We start from the raw sequence: 16,450 nt of genomic DNA, 5'->3' as shown, positions 1-16,450 counted from the left end.
GTCATTTGATTTGTCAGAGGAAAGTGTTTAGCTTACTTTGGTGAATTCCTCTAACCTTCTGAACTGTAACACATTTGATTTGGCTGGGGACAAACGCTCTCTGTTTCCTTTGCTTCTCTCGTAGCTGTGTTGATCCTAGTTTCCTTCAAGCTGAAGAGGCTGGTACAAAAAAACCCAGATAAAACCCCTGCCAGGACAAAAGTTGTACTGAGTGAGCAATTGGGTAAAAGGAGGGGAAGATGGTAAAGGAGGAGTGCAGGACTCATGTGTTCTTCAGGCAGGCATGATTGCTGCTGCAGTTGCTGAGATGGGTGTGGGGAGGAAGGAGCTGCATTGCGGGTACATCTGAGTCATGATCCTGCGTGTGGATTTTGTGTCACAGCCCTGAGACTGTTACGCAGCAGAGCCTGAGGGATACTGAACTTATGGGAACAGGATTTTTCTTGGAAAACAGCAAGCATTTGGGTCAAGCACAGAGCCCGAGTTGGGGTAGAATTTTTGTAGTCAGTATTTCTGATTGGGGGCTGGGGGAGGGTGTCAAGGCTGATTCCCCACTTCGGCAGTTCGAGTGCAGAAGGTTGGGGCCCGCAAGGATTCTAAAAATTAATATTGGCCACTCCAGGCTGGTATTAAACTCCCAAGGTTACAGCTTTCTCTGACCTTGGATGGGTAGATGCTGCCACCACCCAAGTGCACACCCCCCTCTCATGCACCCCTCCCCCCCCACACACACACTACCACCACCTTTGAGAACCCAGGAAGGAGCATGTGGGAATTCCTTCCTGTGGGGTACCCTTAAGCTCTTTCACCCCCTCCCCCTCCGCCCCCAGAAGAGCTGAGAAAGAAAACAAAGGAAATCAGCTGTTGTCACCAGCTAATTAAACAGCATGTGCACAAACCTCTTAGGGACACAAAAATCCAATCCTGTTCTTAAAAAAGGTAAATTTTATTAAAAAACAAAAAGAAAGAAAATACATCTGGAACGTAGACTATTGCTAGTTTTTAAAAAGAGCGAATATAATAATTAAGCATCAAGAATGGTTTTCTTCAGTTCCAGCTTAAAGTTTATAAGCAAAACAAAAGCACCTGGGGTTAGCACAGAGGAATCCACAAGCCATAAAGAAATAAAAGAGATAAACCTAATTGTGTCTTCCTAGACATGCCCTGATCTACTTACATATCTGGAGTTTCAGAGAAGTCGTTTTGAGGTATGATTTGATGATTTTTCATACCTGGCTTAAAGCTTCTTACAGCATTGGTGCTCTGCATCTCCTCTCTCTGGAGAACAACAGACCAACAAAGGGAAAGTTTCTTCCCAAGTTTAAAAAGTTCTAGCCTTCCCATTGGCTCTTTTGGTCAGGTGCCCACTCCCTTCCTTTTACCTGTGGGCTTTTTTAACCCTTTACAGGTAAAGCAAGTAGAGAACAGCTACTAACAGGGATTTTGTAGCTAAATGGCTGGCTGGGTGCCACAAAAGGGAGCGCCCCCTCCCCCACCCTTCATGTATCTCAGAGGGGTTGGTGGGAAATGTGGCCCAGTTACAGTCCTTTTTGTGTGGAACCTCAGGTGCATTTCCAGTGTTAGTCTTTCGCTGCCCCATCAGTTTCTAGTCCTGTCGCTTTGCCGTCCTTCTCCATGGGGCAGCAATCCAGAGCGACTTCCCTCGGGGCCAAGTGGAAGAATCTGTTTAAAATTTGCCCTGTGGCATTCAGAGATGGCAATTGGAGCCATTGCGTTCAGACCCCTGCAGCCCTAGCCACAGCTAAGATAGTGTGTCTGAGTGGCTCTCTGGGGGTTTTGCTCTGGCTTGTCTTTGCCAACCTGACCAACTGTGATGTCACACAAATGATGCTTTATATTTAAAAATGATGTGGGCCATAACTAAGGCTTCTGGTGTGGGACATTAACAAACCAGTCAAAGGTGGGGAGGGAAGCATTCCTTGGCAAATAAACATTAGGGAAAAGCCCAGTTTTCTGACTGCACTCAAGCCTTTTCTGATCTGGTCTCTCATCAGCCCTGTGCTGTGGAGAAGCTCAAAGGTGTGTGAAGCTGACAATGTAGACTAGGAGCTCCACAAGCCATCACTGGAGAGGAGGCAGGTTGAGTAAAAGCAATATTTATTGGGACACTTGTCTTTTTGCCAGGATTTTAAATTAATTTAAACATCAACCTAAAGACCACCTGGGAATCAAAACCAGTGACACCCCTAGCTTGGAAGAAGTGAATTGTTGAGCCCGTCACTTCAGCTAGAGGGTCCCAGTTACGATAGTAATTTAGGATATTTCACTAAGTCTGTGCTTTGATTAGTTTTGTTCATGTATGCACGTGCTAGAGTAACATCATGAGGTGGTAACCTGACCCCCAGGGATTCAGGTACCCTCTCTATCTTGTGGCTGCCTATGGGAGAACTACTCCAGCTTCTCCTGCACTCCCTATCCAGAGTTGTGACTCACTTCCTCTTGATCACCTCTCCCACTGTCCTTGCGTGCTTCAGGCTTATTTGTTCCCAGTTTCTCCTTTGTTCAAATGGCTGAGTTCCCACTTCTGTATTTTTCCAGCCCAGCATCATTAGTTCCCCCTCCAGCAAATCATTGGTGGTGGTTACAAAATCCTAATGTGGCGCTGAATTATAGTGTGAGTTTCAATTAGTTTCAGAGCACTGATGATCGAGGGCTTATCACGGAAAGCAAGGAGGATGTGGAAGCCGTTGTGGATGAGAGACGCCTGTGTAAGCTTCAATTAGTGCACTGCAGCTGGGGAAGGTATTTTCCTTCGCTTGACACAACTGCATCCGTGCCACTGCGTTCTTCCATAATGAAAAAGTAATGGCTGGAAAGGGACTGAGTGTACTGTTTAATGCGTTAGTATCAGCACCAGATCGAAAGGGGATCTGCAGAGCGGAGAGGATGTGGCTAAGCCTTTCAGTTGTTCCTGTCGTCATTTCGCTCGTGTCCATGCTGTGATACAGCAATGTCACACTTCACTGGCCGAGTGGATATGACAAAACAAAGGGAAGCAGGTTATCAGTGACTTTCACATCAGACTCAGTTATTAAAATCCCCTGATTCTGTGCCTTGTATTCCGCAAGGAGTTCTGTTCTGCTCTGCTCAGGATGCATGTAGAGATGGTTACAGGGGTGATGCACTTCTCTTCCCCACTTTTCATTTCCATTGCTAGTTTCTTTCGAGAATACTTTTCTTCCATGGAAATTTTGTGGTAGCTGATTCAAAATTATCCCAGCTTGAGCCTCCTGATTCTTTTGTTGTGAATTCCTGTCAGGCAAGAGAGGAAAATGAAGTGATTCAAATTCTTCTCTCAGCAGACTAGAGAGTTCTGACTAGAGAGGTCATTGGCATCATGGCCTGCTGTTTTAGGAGATGGGCTGATCAGTTTCAGGCTGATCCGGGGTGTCCTACTGCTGAGCCAGTGGAATCCGGTGGCATCATGAATGTGACTTGAGTGCAGGAGTGAGCAGTGTGTGGGAAAGGCTGCAGCTGTGACTACAGACTGTCAGTTCATGTCCCAACACTTCTCTGGGCTCACACAGAGGGGTGTATAGAGGAGGCAAGCAAAGGGATGCTTGGTGCAGTGGTGGATTTGCAGAAACCCTGGCTAAAGGCAGAAGGGAATAGTAGCAGCTACTACCTCTCCCTTCAGAAAGGCTGGCAGAACATGTAATGTTTCTCTGGGAAAATGGAACAGACGTCTCACCCAGAAAGGCTAATGGTGACTGGTGTCTACCTGTTGCTGTTTGAGAAGGAAGCACAAGGTCAAGAGGAGAATCATCCATTAGTCAGTGCTCTGAGCTGGGGAAAACACATTTCTCAGCACCAAGTGATGGCAAGCGCAAGCAGCCTATCAACCGTGGCAAAGCTCTTCACTGGAGATGGGCCGAGTGATTGTGACAGGAAGGGGTGGAACATGGATTTCTGTGCGGAGCGGATGCCAGAGGAAAACGAGCACCTTCAGCAGGCCAGGGACCCCTAAGCACCTGGGGATGCATCCTAATGAAGTCTAAATATTGCTTGTCTCTTCTCTTAATGACAGACTGAGAATCCAGGATCTGTGTTGTGTAAGCTGGAGACTGACCCAGAAAGGGAGTAGTGCACTGTTTCCTTGGCACACACTGAAGCTGTAGGTCCCTTCTCTAGTGAATAGGAATAGTGCAGCTCTCCCAGGAGGGCTCACAAATGTCCCAGGGAATAGCCAGCTACTATTCTGCTCCCCCCCCCCCCCCCCCCCCCCCCCCCCCCCCCCCCCCCCCCCCCCCCCCCCGGGAGTGTCTTAGTACCTGTTTGTGCTGATAGTACAGTCTGAAGGCCCCTGACATTCAGCCTGTTCTGGATGCTGCTTGTATCTAACTGAAATATTGTAATTTCACTCTTTACCCAGAAGGCAGGGTCTTCCTTTGTGCTGGTAGTTATATAATACTGCTGTAAGAAAGGAGGAAGGTTCCTGTGGTGAAGGTATAGGACTGGAACTCAAAAGCCCTAGGTTCTGTTCCCAGCCCTGCATTGCTCTGTGACTTTAGGCAAGTCACTGGCGTAGCCTCTCTGAGCATTGGTTTCCTCATCTGAAAAATGGGGCTATTATAGCACTTACCAGTGTAAGACAAGACAAAAAAGATGGATGACCCAGGCAGGCTGAGACTGGGTAACGATATGATTAGTGCAGTGAACCAGGCAGGCTGAGACTGGGTAATGATATGATTAGCTGACCAGGAGCAGTAATTGCAGCTTGCTGCCTGTCTAGCAGTTACCAGAGTGCAGTTTTTGGTCTGCACTGCAGAAGAGAGTTACAAGGAGGGATCTGAAGGAGGATTAAGGAGATGGCTTCCTAGATTGACCAGTAGCTTTTCTCACTGATACGGGGTGGTTTGGGGAAATCAGTCAATTGAGGACAGCATTGTTAGCAGAGCGAAGGCAGGAGCCAACCTTGTGGTAAAAGAGAAGGTTGGATAGGTAGAGAGGAGCCAAAACTTGAAGGGTAAAAGCAAGCAAGAGAAGTGTATGTTTGGGGTGGAGGGACTTGGAGAAGGGTGACAGAGCCACAACCTGGGAGGAGAACAATTGGTTGTCACAGATGGATTGAGATCTTCTGGGAAGGCCCTAGCAAAGGGATAGTATTCCTGCCAGACATGTGGGCCTGGCAGGCCAGTGCTCTGCCTACATCTTCCCTTTTGCACCTTCCTGTAAGTTTAAACTCACTCTTTTGTTTTCGTTGAAACTTTCTCTCTTGGCACCCTTCCTTGGTCTTCCATGCTTTCTGTAACCTTTCATTGTGACCTTTCTGTCAGGAATGACTTGGGAGCTAATGTCTCAGCACCATCTTAGGGGAAGAGATACATGTCATTACTTCTGGACATTCCAGTTGGTGCTAGAAAACTTAGTTGGGGACCTCAAGTGAGAACTGTTTTGCATTGTCATTTCAAGGCCTGGAAGAAACAGTTTTTATATCTCAACAGTGACTCCTTCCAGCTGCTGAAGGAGCAGCGTTGACACATTCCAAAAGGAGTGTCAACCAAAAGGAAGGTGACAGCTACACATGGCCCAGAGCTGGCGGATGTAAATCAGGGGAGGTGGGGTGTCATAAATATAAAGGGAAGGGTAAACATCTTTAAATCCCTCCTGGCCAGAGGAAAAACCCTTTCACCTGTAAAGGGTTAAGAAGCTAGGATAACCTCACTGGCACCCTGACCAAAATGACCAATGAGGAGACAAGATACTTTCAAAGCTGGAGGGGGGGAGAAACAAAGGTTCTCTCTGGCTGTGGTGTTGTTTTTTTGCCAGGACCAGATCAGGAAGGCAGGTCAGAACTCCTGTAAAGGGTTAATAAGGAATCTAGTTAGATATGCATTAGATTCTGCTTTGTTTAAATGGCTGATAAAATAAGTTGTGCTGAATGGAATGTATATTCCTGTTTTTGTGTCTTTTTGTAACTTAAGGTTTTGCCTAGAGGAATTCTCTATGTTTTGAATCTGATTACCCTGTAAGATATTTACCATCCTGATTTTACAGAGGTGATTCTTTTACTTTTTCTTCAATTAAAATTCTTCTTTTAAGAACCTGATTGCTTTTTCATTGTTCTTAAGATCCAAGGGTTTGGGTCTGTGTTCACCTATGCAAATTGGTGAGGATTTTTATCAAGCCTTCCCCAGGAAAGGGGGTGTAGGATTTGGGAGGATTTTGCGGGGAAAGACCTTTCCAAGCGGGCTCTTTCCCTGTTATATATTTGTTAGACGCTTGGTGGTGGCAGCAATAAAGTCCAAGGGCAAAAGGTAAAATAGTTTGTACCTTGGGGAAGTTTTTAACCTAAGCTGGTAAAAATAAGCTTAGGGGGTTTTTCATGCAGGTCCCCACATCTGTACCCTAGAGTTCAGAGTGGGGAAGGAACCTTGACATGGTGGCAGAGCGGTGGGATTAACTTGAAATCATTTTGAGATCAATTTGAGATTTTTTTGAACCAGAAGCACAGATTTTTTAAAAGGAAATTTTTTTTTTTCCCCTTTGGGCTGCTGAAAAGCAGGTTTTAAGCTGAAAGCAGTTAGAGGGTTTTTTGGTCTCTGCTTGGGGGCCAGAGCAGAGACAAAATGGAATTGTCTTTTGTGAGCTGGAGTTTTCTCTACCTAAAGGCAGGGTAGTTAACCACCTGCAGGGAAATTCACAGGTCTTCACAGACTGGAAGTTGTTTTTTACCTAAGAGCAACTAGAGGGGTTTTCTGTCTATTTGCCTGGAGACAAAGGTGTTAGGGGTTTTTTTAAGGATTTTTCTGTAGGCTGACAGTCACTATCAGAGACCATAGGTATCCGGTTACAGCACAGCCTATATATATATATATATATATATATAATATTTTGACAAGCCAAGTTTTTTGTTTGTTTGTTTTATTTCTGACTCTTGGGTGTAAAGCTAGTTAAAAACAGAGAGGCAAACATGACAAAAACCAAGGAAACAGCCAAAGAGGCTGCCCAGACAGCGAAAGAGGCTCTCAAGGAGAGCTATGGAGACAAAGGAAAAAGAATGAAAGCATGCTGAGGAGGAAAGGGAGGCTGCCGACAGGAGAGCTATAGAGGCAAGGGAAAAAGAAATGGAGAAAAAGAAAAAAGAGAGCAAGCATGCTGAGGCGGAGAAGGAAAAAGAGAGGAAGCATGCCCTGGAGATGGAGAAGGCAAAGGCTGAGCGGAATCTACTGGATAACCCTAACCATCCTTCCCCAACAATCCACAAATGGGAGTGACTATGTCCACAATATGATGAATCCAGTGATATTGCTGAATATTTTCTCACCTTTGAGAGACTGTGCAGTCTCCATAAAATTTCTGAAGCTCACATGATGACCACATTGGTCGTAAAATTAACTGGAAGAGCTCTGGACATATTCAATAAGATGCCTATTGATGAGACTTCTGACTGTAATAAGATCAAGGATTTGGTTTTAAAGCAATTTCAAATTACATCTGAAACGAACAGAGTAAAATTTACAGCCCTTAAGAGAGGGCCTGGACTAAGTAATGTGGCTTATCTAAACCAGATGAAGGATCTGTTAGATAAATGGGTCCAAGGAAGGGGTGTCACTAGCTTCGACGGAATGTGTGATTTGATAGCTCAGGAGCAATTCCTGAATATGTCCAAGGAGGAAATAAAACAGTGTTTATGGGATAAGGAAATGGACTCAGCAGAAAGTCTTACTTCTTATGCTGATCGATACGAGCAGTCCCAGACCGCCAAAGAGGCGGGGCAAGCCGGAACAAAACGGGTGGAGAAAGGAGAAAGGAACAACCCTGGTCGCAGTTGGAGCGGATACCAAAAGGGACACCCTCAGACCACCCCCTACTACCGGGGGCAGCCCAAGGCCCCAGCTATGCACCAAGGAATACTCCAGACACCTTATCGTCCCACCACACTGTTCTCCAGCAACCCACCTCGCCCCAGTGACCCGTCAGCTGGACGATGTTTTAAATGTAACGAGCCGGGGCATGTAAAGGCCAAGTGCCCCAAGAACCCCAACCGAGTACAGTTCATTGCACCGGAATCACACCAAAGGTTCTCAGGCTCAGATACCTCCCAGATACCCTCGGAGCGGAGGGAAACTGTGAGTGTGAGTGGGAAGAAGGTCATCACGTGGAGGGACACCGGAGCACAAGTTTAGGTTATCCAGGCTTCCTTAGTGGACCCAAATTTAATTGACCCAGAGATCCAAGTAACAATTCAACCCTTCAAGTACAAGTCTTTCAATTTGCCTACAGCCAAGTTGCCTGTCCAGTACAAGGGCTGGTCAGGAACGTGGACTTTTGCAGTCTGTGATGGTTATCCCATCCCCATGCTGTTGGGGGAAAACTTGGCCAATCATGTGACGCTAGCCAAGAGGGTGGGAATGGTCACCCGCAGCCAAGCTAAGCAAGCTGTCACACCTAGCTCTGTTCTGGAGACTTCTACCAGGACTCGGTCAGGGGTGATGGAACTGGACCCCATGCCAACGTCTGCAACAGCAGTAGTGGATCCAGTCCCGGAACCGGCAGCAGCCAATAACCCTACACAAGAGGCTCAGCTGGAGCCTGAACCCCAACATAGTGCGCCAGCGGAGAGCGGTTCACAGTCAACGGAAACAGCCCCATCCCCTACATCGCTTCCAGAGGGACCAAGCCTAGGTCCACAATGCAATGAGGAACTAATGTCTCCAGCATCAAGGGAACAGTTCCAGACCAAACAGGAAGCAGATGAAAGCCTCCAGAGAGCTTGGACGGCGGCCCGGAGCAACCCACCGCCTCTCAGCTCTTCTAATCGATCCAGAGAATTAAAGGTTTGTCAGTCTACAGGCCAGGAAGGAGATGACGCTGAGTAGCCTGAAGGTGTCTACTACGAAGGGAAAAGTGCTGGTGGGGTGGAAGAGGTGAATCTTTCCATGACCCTTGGGCGTATGCCGCAACAGCAGATCAAAGAGCTGTGCACTAGCTACACACCGACGTTCTCAGCCACCCCAGGACAGACTGAACGGGCATACGACTCCATTAACACAGGTAATGCTCACCCAATTAAAGTCCAACCTTACCGGGTGTCTCCTCAAGCTAAAACTGCTATAAAACGGGAGATCCAGGATATGCTACAGATGGGGGTAATCCGCCCCTCTGACAGTGCATGGGCATCTCCAGTGGTTCTAGTTCTCAAACCAGATGGGGAAATACGTTTTTGCATGGACTACCATAAGCTAAATGCTGTAACTCGCCCAGACAACAATCCAGTGCCACGCACAGATGAACTATTAGAGAAACTGGGATGGCCAAGTTCATCTCTACCTTGGACTTAACAAAGGGGTACTGGCAGGTGTACCGCTAAATGAATCTGCCAAGGAAAGGTCAGCCTTCAGCACACATGTCGGGCTGTATGAATTTAATGTACTCCCTTTCGGGCTGCGTAATGCACCTGCCACCTTCCAAAGACTTGTAGATGGTCTCCTAATGGGATTAGGAGAATATGCAGTCGCCTACCTTGACGATGTGGCCATATTTTTGGATTCCTGGGCAGAACACCTGGAACATCTACAAAAAGTTTTTGGGGACAGCGTTTCCACCTGCAAACTGACTATGCTGCACTACAGTGGCTTCATACCGCAACGGGAAATAACAAAAAGCTTATTTGGTGGAGTTTAGCTCTCCAGGATTTTAATTTCGACATCCAACACATCTCAGGAGGGTCTAACAAAGTGGCTGATGCACTCTCCCGTGAAAGTTTCCCAGAATCAACTGGTTAAAATCGTCCTTGAGATGTGAAAAATATTGTTAGTCTTTATATACTTGGTAGTATATGTAGAGGTGCACGTGTCTTATTACCTCTGTTTTCTCCTAGAGCTCCAGGAAGAAATCACAGTCAGCGTTTCACCCTATCTGTGATTTGGTGGGCGTGTCATAAATATCAAGGGAAGGGTAAACACCTTTAAAATCCCTCCTGGCCAGAGGAAAAACCCTTTCACCTGTAAAGGGTTAAGAAGCTAGTGTAACCTCACTGGCAACTGACCAAAATGACCAATGGGGAAACAAAATACTTTCAAAGCTGGAGGGGGGGAGAAACAAAGGTTCTCTCTGGCTGTGGCTGTGTTTTTTTTTTTTTTTGCCGGGACCAGATCAGGAAGGCAGGTCAGAATTCCTGTAAATGGTTAATAAGGAATCTAGTTAGATATGCGTTAGATTCTGTTTTGTTTAAATGGCTGATAAAATAAGTTGTGCTGAATGGAATGTATATTCCTGTTTTTGTGTCTTTTTGTAACTTAAGGTTTTGCCTAGAGGAATTCTCTATGTTTTGAATCTGATTACCCTGTAAGGTATTTACCATCCTGATTTTACAGAGGTGATTCTTTTACTTTTTCTTCAATTAAAATTCTTCTTTTAAGAATCTAATTGTTTTTTCGTTGTTCTTAAGATCCAAGGGTTTGGATCTGTGTTCACCTATGCAAATTGGTGAGGATTTTTATCAAGCCTTCCCCAGGAAAGGGGGTGTAGGGTTTGGGAGGATTTTGGGGGGAAAGACCTTTCCAAGCGGGCTCTTTCCCTGTTAGACGCTTGGTGGTGGCAGCAATAAAGTCCAAGGGCAAAAGGTAAAATAGTTTGTACCTTGGGGAAGTTTTTAACCGAAGCTGGTAAAAATAAGCTTAGGGGGTTTTTCATGCAGGTCCCCACATCTGTACCCTAGAGTTCAGAGTGGGGAAGAAACCTTAACGTGGGGATATGAGAGGAATGAACATCAGGGCTTCAACCAGGAGGCAGAGTTTATTCTCTGCGGAAGTGACAAGAGGATATGGTTAAGTTATAAACCTTTGTATGTAATAGAAGTGGCCAAATGGAACAGTACACTCAAGGTGTTCTGGAGGAGTGTTTCAATTTTTTGGCTCTGTAATCGGGTGCTCAGGTCCCAGCTGGACGGGATCACTGGGATTATGAAAATAGCACGTCCTCCTCCTTGAGAGGTCTATCTGAAGACGCTTCCTCCAATCTGTCTGATTTACAATGCCGATACTCGGGGAAAGCACACGTTCTCGGGTGGACAAATGTAATCTCTGCACAGCTCCTAGAATGGCTAACGTAAAGTCAGGGCATGGAGAGGCGCACAGCAGCAAATGGAACTGGAAAGGATGCAAACATGGTGCTTGTTTTGTCAGTTAATGGCAAAAGCTGTTGCACTGGCTTGATGCTGTTTGCCGGATGCAGTGTCATGGGCAGACAGGAGGGATTGTACTCTCAGCATGTTATGCAGATGAGGCATAGAACTAATGAGCATTAATATTAATGCACCTTATTCCCAGGCCTTCCCTGTGAATGCTCCAACCTGAAGACATTGGCTGTGAGAGACCTCCCTCTCCCCCAGTAACAAACTGAAATTGTCATGGACCAGATCACCCTCCCACCCTCTGGCTTCACTCAGGTTTGGCAGGTTAGCTAACAAGCTTCACAGGCCACTTCTGGAGAACAGTGGCAATAGGATGAAAAGAGCCCACTCTTCAAACCAAGTCTTGGCAATTGGACTGCATCAAATTGGTGGAGATGCATCAAACCTGGCTGAGCTTTGTTCCTGCCCAGTGGCTTTGCCCAAGTAGTCTGATAGAATAGCAGCTGTTTGGCTCAGCCCAGCGACGGCTCACAGGTAAGTCTTTAATTACAATTAGCATTCGGAGCCTGCTCTCTGAAGGGTCTGTCTTGGCAGAGTGTGGTGTGTCCTATGCTGCTTCCACTGGCACTCCCTCCAGCTCATCACTGGAAGTGAGATTGCCCCCTGCCTGGAAGCCGAAGCCAAAGGAATTTGCTAACACCTTTCCCAAGTAGAAAGCTAGCACTGTGTCATGGGAGCAGTGTTTTGGGGTGTCCTGCATGAATTGAGGAGGGACCCCTGGGATGGAGGAGAGCAGGCTTACATAGATTCGAGGGCCCTTGGGTAGGGAGCATTTTTTTGTTCTGTCTGCGCAGCACCTAGCACGATGGGGTTCTGATCCAGGACTGGGGCTCTTAGACACTACGCTAATACAAATCATGATTACTATTAATAATAATTGGCTATTCAGACATGAGGAGGAAGGCGGGATGTAGATAGTAAGGGGTGAACGCAGCTGTCTGAGGTCCATGTCACTTAAACCCTTCTCTGTGTACGTGAAGTTGTGGATTAGTCTCTGTAACAAAGGTGTCTGGAACCAACTGTGGAGATAGCCTCTAACTCTGAGGCAGAACACATGGTCACTTTTGGCTGAAGGGGAGGGGAGGACTTGGCTTGGAGATCTCCTGATTACTGTGTGCATTGCTTGTATGGAGCTGTGGAAAGGGGAAGAGTCTTTAAGTAAAATTATGGATGAAATCTCTGTTTACACTGGTACAAGGGGGTTAGTTGGAGCTGTGCTCATCTTGATTTCCTTTCCACAGAAGTAGCTATTTGTCATGGACAATGTCAGTGACAGATTGCCGCCTGCTTTCCCATTTCAACTAGCAGTGCATTGTCTGGAAGACTAGACCAGCTCCCAGAAGGGCTTATCGGGGGCGGGATTGGGCAAATACAGTTTGACATTTTGATGAAAAGTTTAATTTTTATTTTTAACAAACTTTAATACAAAAATGCCATGTTGTAATAACATTGAGGCTCGGGCCCAAATAACTGGCCAGCTTGAGCAGCCAGGCTGCCTTCTGGAGCAATGGGGGAAGGTAAGGACAATGCATCAGCCTTCACTTGCCTTTGCTGAATTTTTCAGTTTGCTTCATTGCTGCCTGTACAGGTGGCAGCTTCTGTTCTTGTGTGTGTAGCTGGGAACCCTTCTGTCCTGAGATGCACCTTGCCGTGACACGGTTTTTCAGATGCCTGAAGGAGCAGCTGTACCACAAGGGAGTAGCATCCTCATGCGCTAACCACTTCCCATGTGGCTAAGTGAACAGAAGGATGTTCCAGGGCTGTTAGCAAAGAACACTTTTGTCATATCCCTTAATTGTTTTCCTGAATAGTTTTTGCTGCTCTTTCAAAGGCTGCTGGGAGACATCCATTCCAGCCCAGGCTGCTTTCTGAGTTTGCAGGACAATCTGATTGGATTGTCTGTCCTCTTGTAGGAAAGATTCCTTAAGGAGTCTGCTTGATTTCACATGGATCCAGGAGTGGCCTCTGAGCCTTAGCCCTGCAGTTTTTCTGCATGTTTCACTTAGCATTCTCCTCAGTGTGACGTGTATAGAAATGAGTGGCAGAAAGCTTTCACCAGCTTTCCTTCCTGGATCCCTGCTGGATGTTTCCTAACTAGCTAATGCTCCTTCTTGAATGTGGACAGATGTTTCTACATTGTATAGCTAGCTAGCATCTCTGATACTTGGAAGCTCATTAGTTTTTTTCCCCACATTTTGGAGCACTTCGGAGATTAATAATGATTGTGATGGTGGTAAACAAAGACCTTTTGATCATACAGTCCATCCTCTACCAGGACAGGATCTAGTTCCCACAGAGAGGCTATCCTGTGTTGAATTGGTCTGCTCTGCATTTTAGCCAGAAAGCAGAGAGGCACAGCTTCTGGTTGAGTGAAGGAGCACTGTGTGAGGCCATCACCCTCTAAAGTGCATTGAAGCAAAGCGGCTGTTTCACTCAGTGCACGGAGTAAGCATAGCATGAAAGGGTTCATACTGGGTCGCACAGCTTGGTTAACTATCTCCCCTTGGAATTGTGATTGCAGATCCCTTTCCTATGTTACAGTGGATAAGTCAATACCACTGCCCTCACTTGCTCAGACCAGCATTTGGAGGGTTGAGTTGAATTTCACAGCAGTTCTGCCTTGTGCTCTGGAATTAATTTACCTCACTACTTCATTAAGTTGTGCCCCAAATTGCACGGCGTCCAGGTGAGAGAGTGGTGATGCTCCATTTTTTGTGCATTCCAGAAGGAGTCTGCAGAAATCATAAGCTTTTGTGCAGTGAAGAATATCAACAGAGCACTTTTCTGATAGCAGAAATCCTGGCATTTAGGTGTTACTAAAAATGACTATTAAAAAGTTCCTAATATTTAGATTTTAGGGAAGATGGTAACACTTTGGCCATAAACATCTCTAAATTATATCCCATTGCACTTTTCTTCAGTCTAAATGGACGGGGAAAGAAATCAGTCAAACATTCTTTTCAGTATCTGATCAAATAAACCACGATGCAGTGACAAAGCAGCAGCATTTAAGTAACTCCTTTTAAATTATTTGTCAAAGGAAGAGTCCTGTTCATTGAACGTTCATTGTCTGAAGTCCTGTGGATGGACTCAGAGAGCAGATGTCTTCAATGCCCTCTCCTGTGTTGTACATATGTGTTTGAAAATTTATCTTTCGAAGAACAGTTGTGTCTAATCTCACTCTTACCATGAGAAAAAGGAATTCGTTCGTTTACTCCTCTGTCAGGTGGTGTTTAAGAGACTTGGGGTGTGACATGGATCACTAATATACTGCATGTCTTTATACATTACATACTTCCATAGGTTTTTGATGAATACCTGAGAAATGTTGAATCTAGCTAAAATAGTTTTCCAGTGCAAAAAAATATACAATACAGTTAAAAACTGTGTATTTGTCAATTTACATTCTCAGGCTGCAGTAGATTCCAGAATCCGCATGTACCCTACTGATCGCAACCCCTCTGGAATCCACCAGAAGAGTTCTGTGTAAGCTTCAAAGCTGGTCTGTCTCACTGACAAAAGTTGGTCCAATAAAAGATATTACCTCCCCCGCCTGTTTAATGAAATTCTGCTCTCTCATAGCCACCACTTTATTTGATCGTTGGCTAAATGACACTTCCCCCAGTGTACTCACAACTTGACTTTTCATTAGGGCCTGCAGCCAGCCACACCATAGCTAAATGTTTTATTAGCCTGTGTTGGAAGTGCTGGCTTTGTCGAGAGAGGGCAGCATCCCTGAAAGATAAATGACACAGTGGCAGTTGTGATATCAGAACTATTCACTTGCAGCTGCACGGACACATGCACATATTGTATCTAGACCACTGAACAGTTATCAGAGGTTAATGACTTGGCCAGTACTGCCCTGGCGTGGATTTGAACCACGGACTTACAGGAGAGACCCTTTGCATTCTCTTCCTAAGCTGTCCAGTCCTTGAGTCACCACCACCCTAAAACTGGCTTTGCAGCTGTCTCCATGCACTTGAATTGCTCCAGGGGGGCAGAGTAGAGTTGCTTTTTATCCAGCTGAATAGTTAAGGAGCTGTTATCCCTTTTTAATTTCTGTTAATGACCTTGTGGTGTCTGGACTACAGCTGGGCTCTGTTTAAGCAGTTTGCTGGCTGTTTGACGCAATAAAACTGACTGACAGGTTCCCACCGCCCTCCCACACGTGCACTAATCAGCACTGCAGCATGGTCCAGAGAGTTTTATTGAGATTATAAAATGGAATGCTGTTGAAGTAGCATCTTTCATAGTTACACTTGGATTAGTATTTCCTTGTTCAGGACGTGGGGCATAATACCATTTTCTGTTGAGAAACCTGATCTGTGTCCTGTGTTGTAGAAGAATCTGAGCAGAGATCTGGCTACCTCTAGGGAAGAGTGGGTGTGATGCAACCCTGCTTCAAAGAGGAGAAGGGTCTCAGTTTAAGTGCAGTGACGGTAAATTTCCTCCTCTGTGCGTACCTTGCTTCCTGGGGCTGTTGATTCCCTGCACTGCAAATGTGATGGCTGGGGGCGCACCAGTGGGAGAGCTGCAGCCCACCCACAGAAGACTGAAGGATGCCTGGTACAGAGCTGGAATTGTAGCTAGGCTGCAGAACCCTTCCCTGCTGCCATGGTGGCTAGATCATCAGGTTAATTTCCTTTTGTTGTAAAGGTGGTAACAAGCTCTCAGCCAGCTGGCCAAACAAAATATGAAACTTAACCAATGTGGTGGAACCCCACAGAAAGCAGTTCGATTGGCGAAGGATATTTGAATGGGGAGATGGGGTGAGAGCAATGCACAGAGGAGTAGGTGGGGAGACCAGACAAATGGCCAGGACGGGGAAATCCTTCTTTGAAAATTTCCCCCCATCTGTTTATTCCAGTGTGTTTAGAATATTGATCCATAATTTTGTTGACTTGTGATGAGGTTGCCTACTGGAAAGTAGCTCCAAACTCTGTGGTAGGTGAATTAACCTCATGGCCCTATAAGCTGTTTAGCTGGTCACGATCCAAGAATTTCTCAGCCCATTTGATCATGAATCTGTGTTGCTTCAAATAGTGCACTTTTTAAAATTGCGGAGAAAGTGTGCTCTGAATCAACAGTTCTGTGTTAAAAGGAGAGAATGAGAATGAATTGTCTCCAGCACACGGAGTTTGACTATATGGGCAGGTAGTGCACTGCAAACTGGGGTGTAAATCTACCGTGCGTAAATGGTCTACAGTACACTTTGCTCTACTCCTGTTACAAACTGGGGTGTATCAATGCTGAGAGTGGACCTTTTAGTGCACTGTAGTAGGGTCCACG

At 45.9% G+C, this 16,450-nt stretch overlaps 1 protein-coding gene across 8 annotated transcripts in view; it reads left to right on the top strand.

Moving 5' to 3' along the window:
- Positions 1 to 16,450, top strand: part of RANBP10 (RAN binding protein 10) — a 165,672-nt gene that overhangs the window by 113,957 nt on the left and 35,265 nt on the right. For 2 of the 8 annotated variants that reach the window (XM_043526388.1, XM_037878169.2), the window contains exon 1: positions 11,359 to 11,632. The exons of the other annotated variants lie outside the window; for them this stretch is intronic. The gene's annotated coding sequence lies outside the window, so the exon portion shown is untranslated. Of the gene's footprint in view, positions 1 to 11,358; positions 11,633 to 16,450 lie in introns of those variants that run through there. 8 annotated transcript variants of the gene reach the window in all.

This window comes from Chelonia mydas, chromosome 12 (assembly GCF_015237465.2).
Source record: "Chelonia mydas isolate rCheMyd1 chromosome 12, rCheMyd1.pri.v2, whole genome shotgun sequence".
Classification (NCBI taxonomy): Eukaryota; Metazoa; Chordata; order Testudines; family Cheloniidae; genus Chelonia; species Chelonia mydas.
Note: the sequence above shows the minus strand (reverse complement) of the source record. Positions and strands in the feature narration are given on the sequence as shown.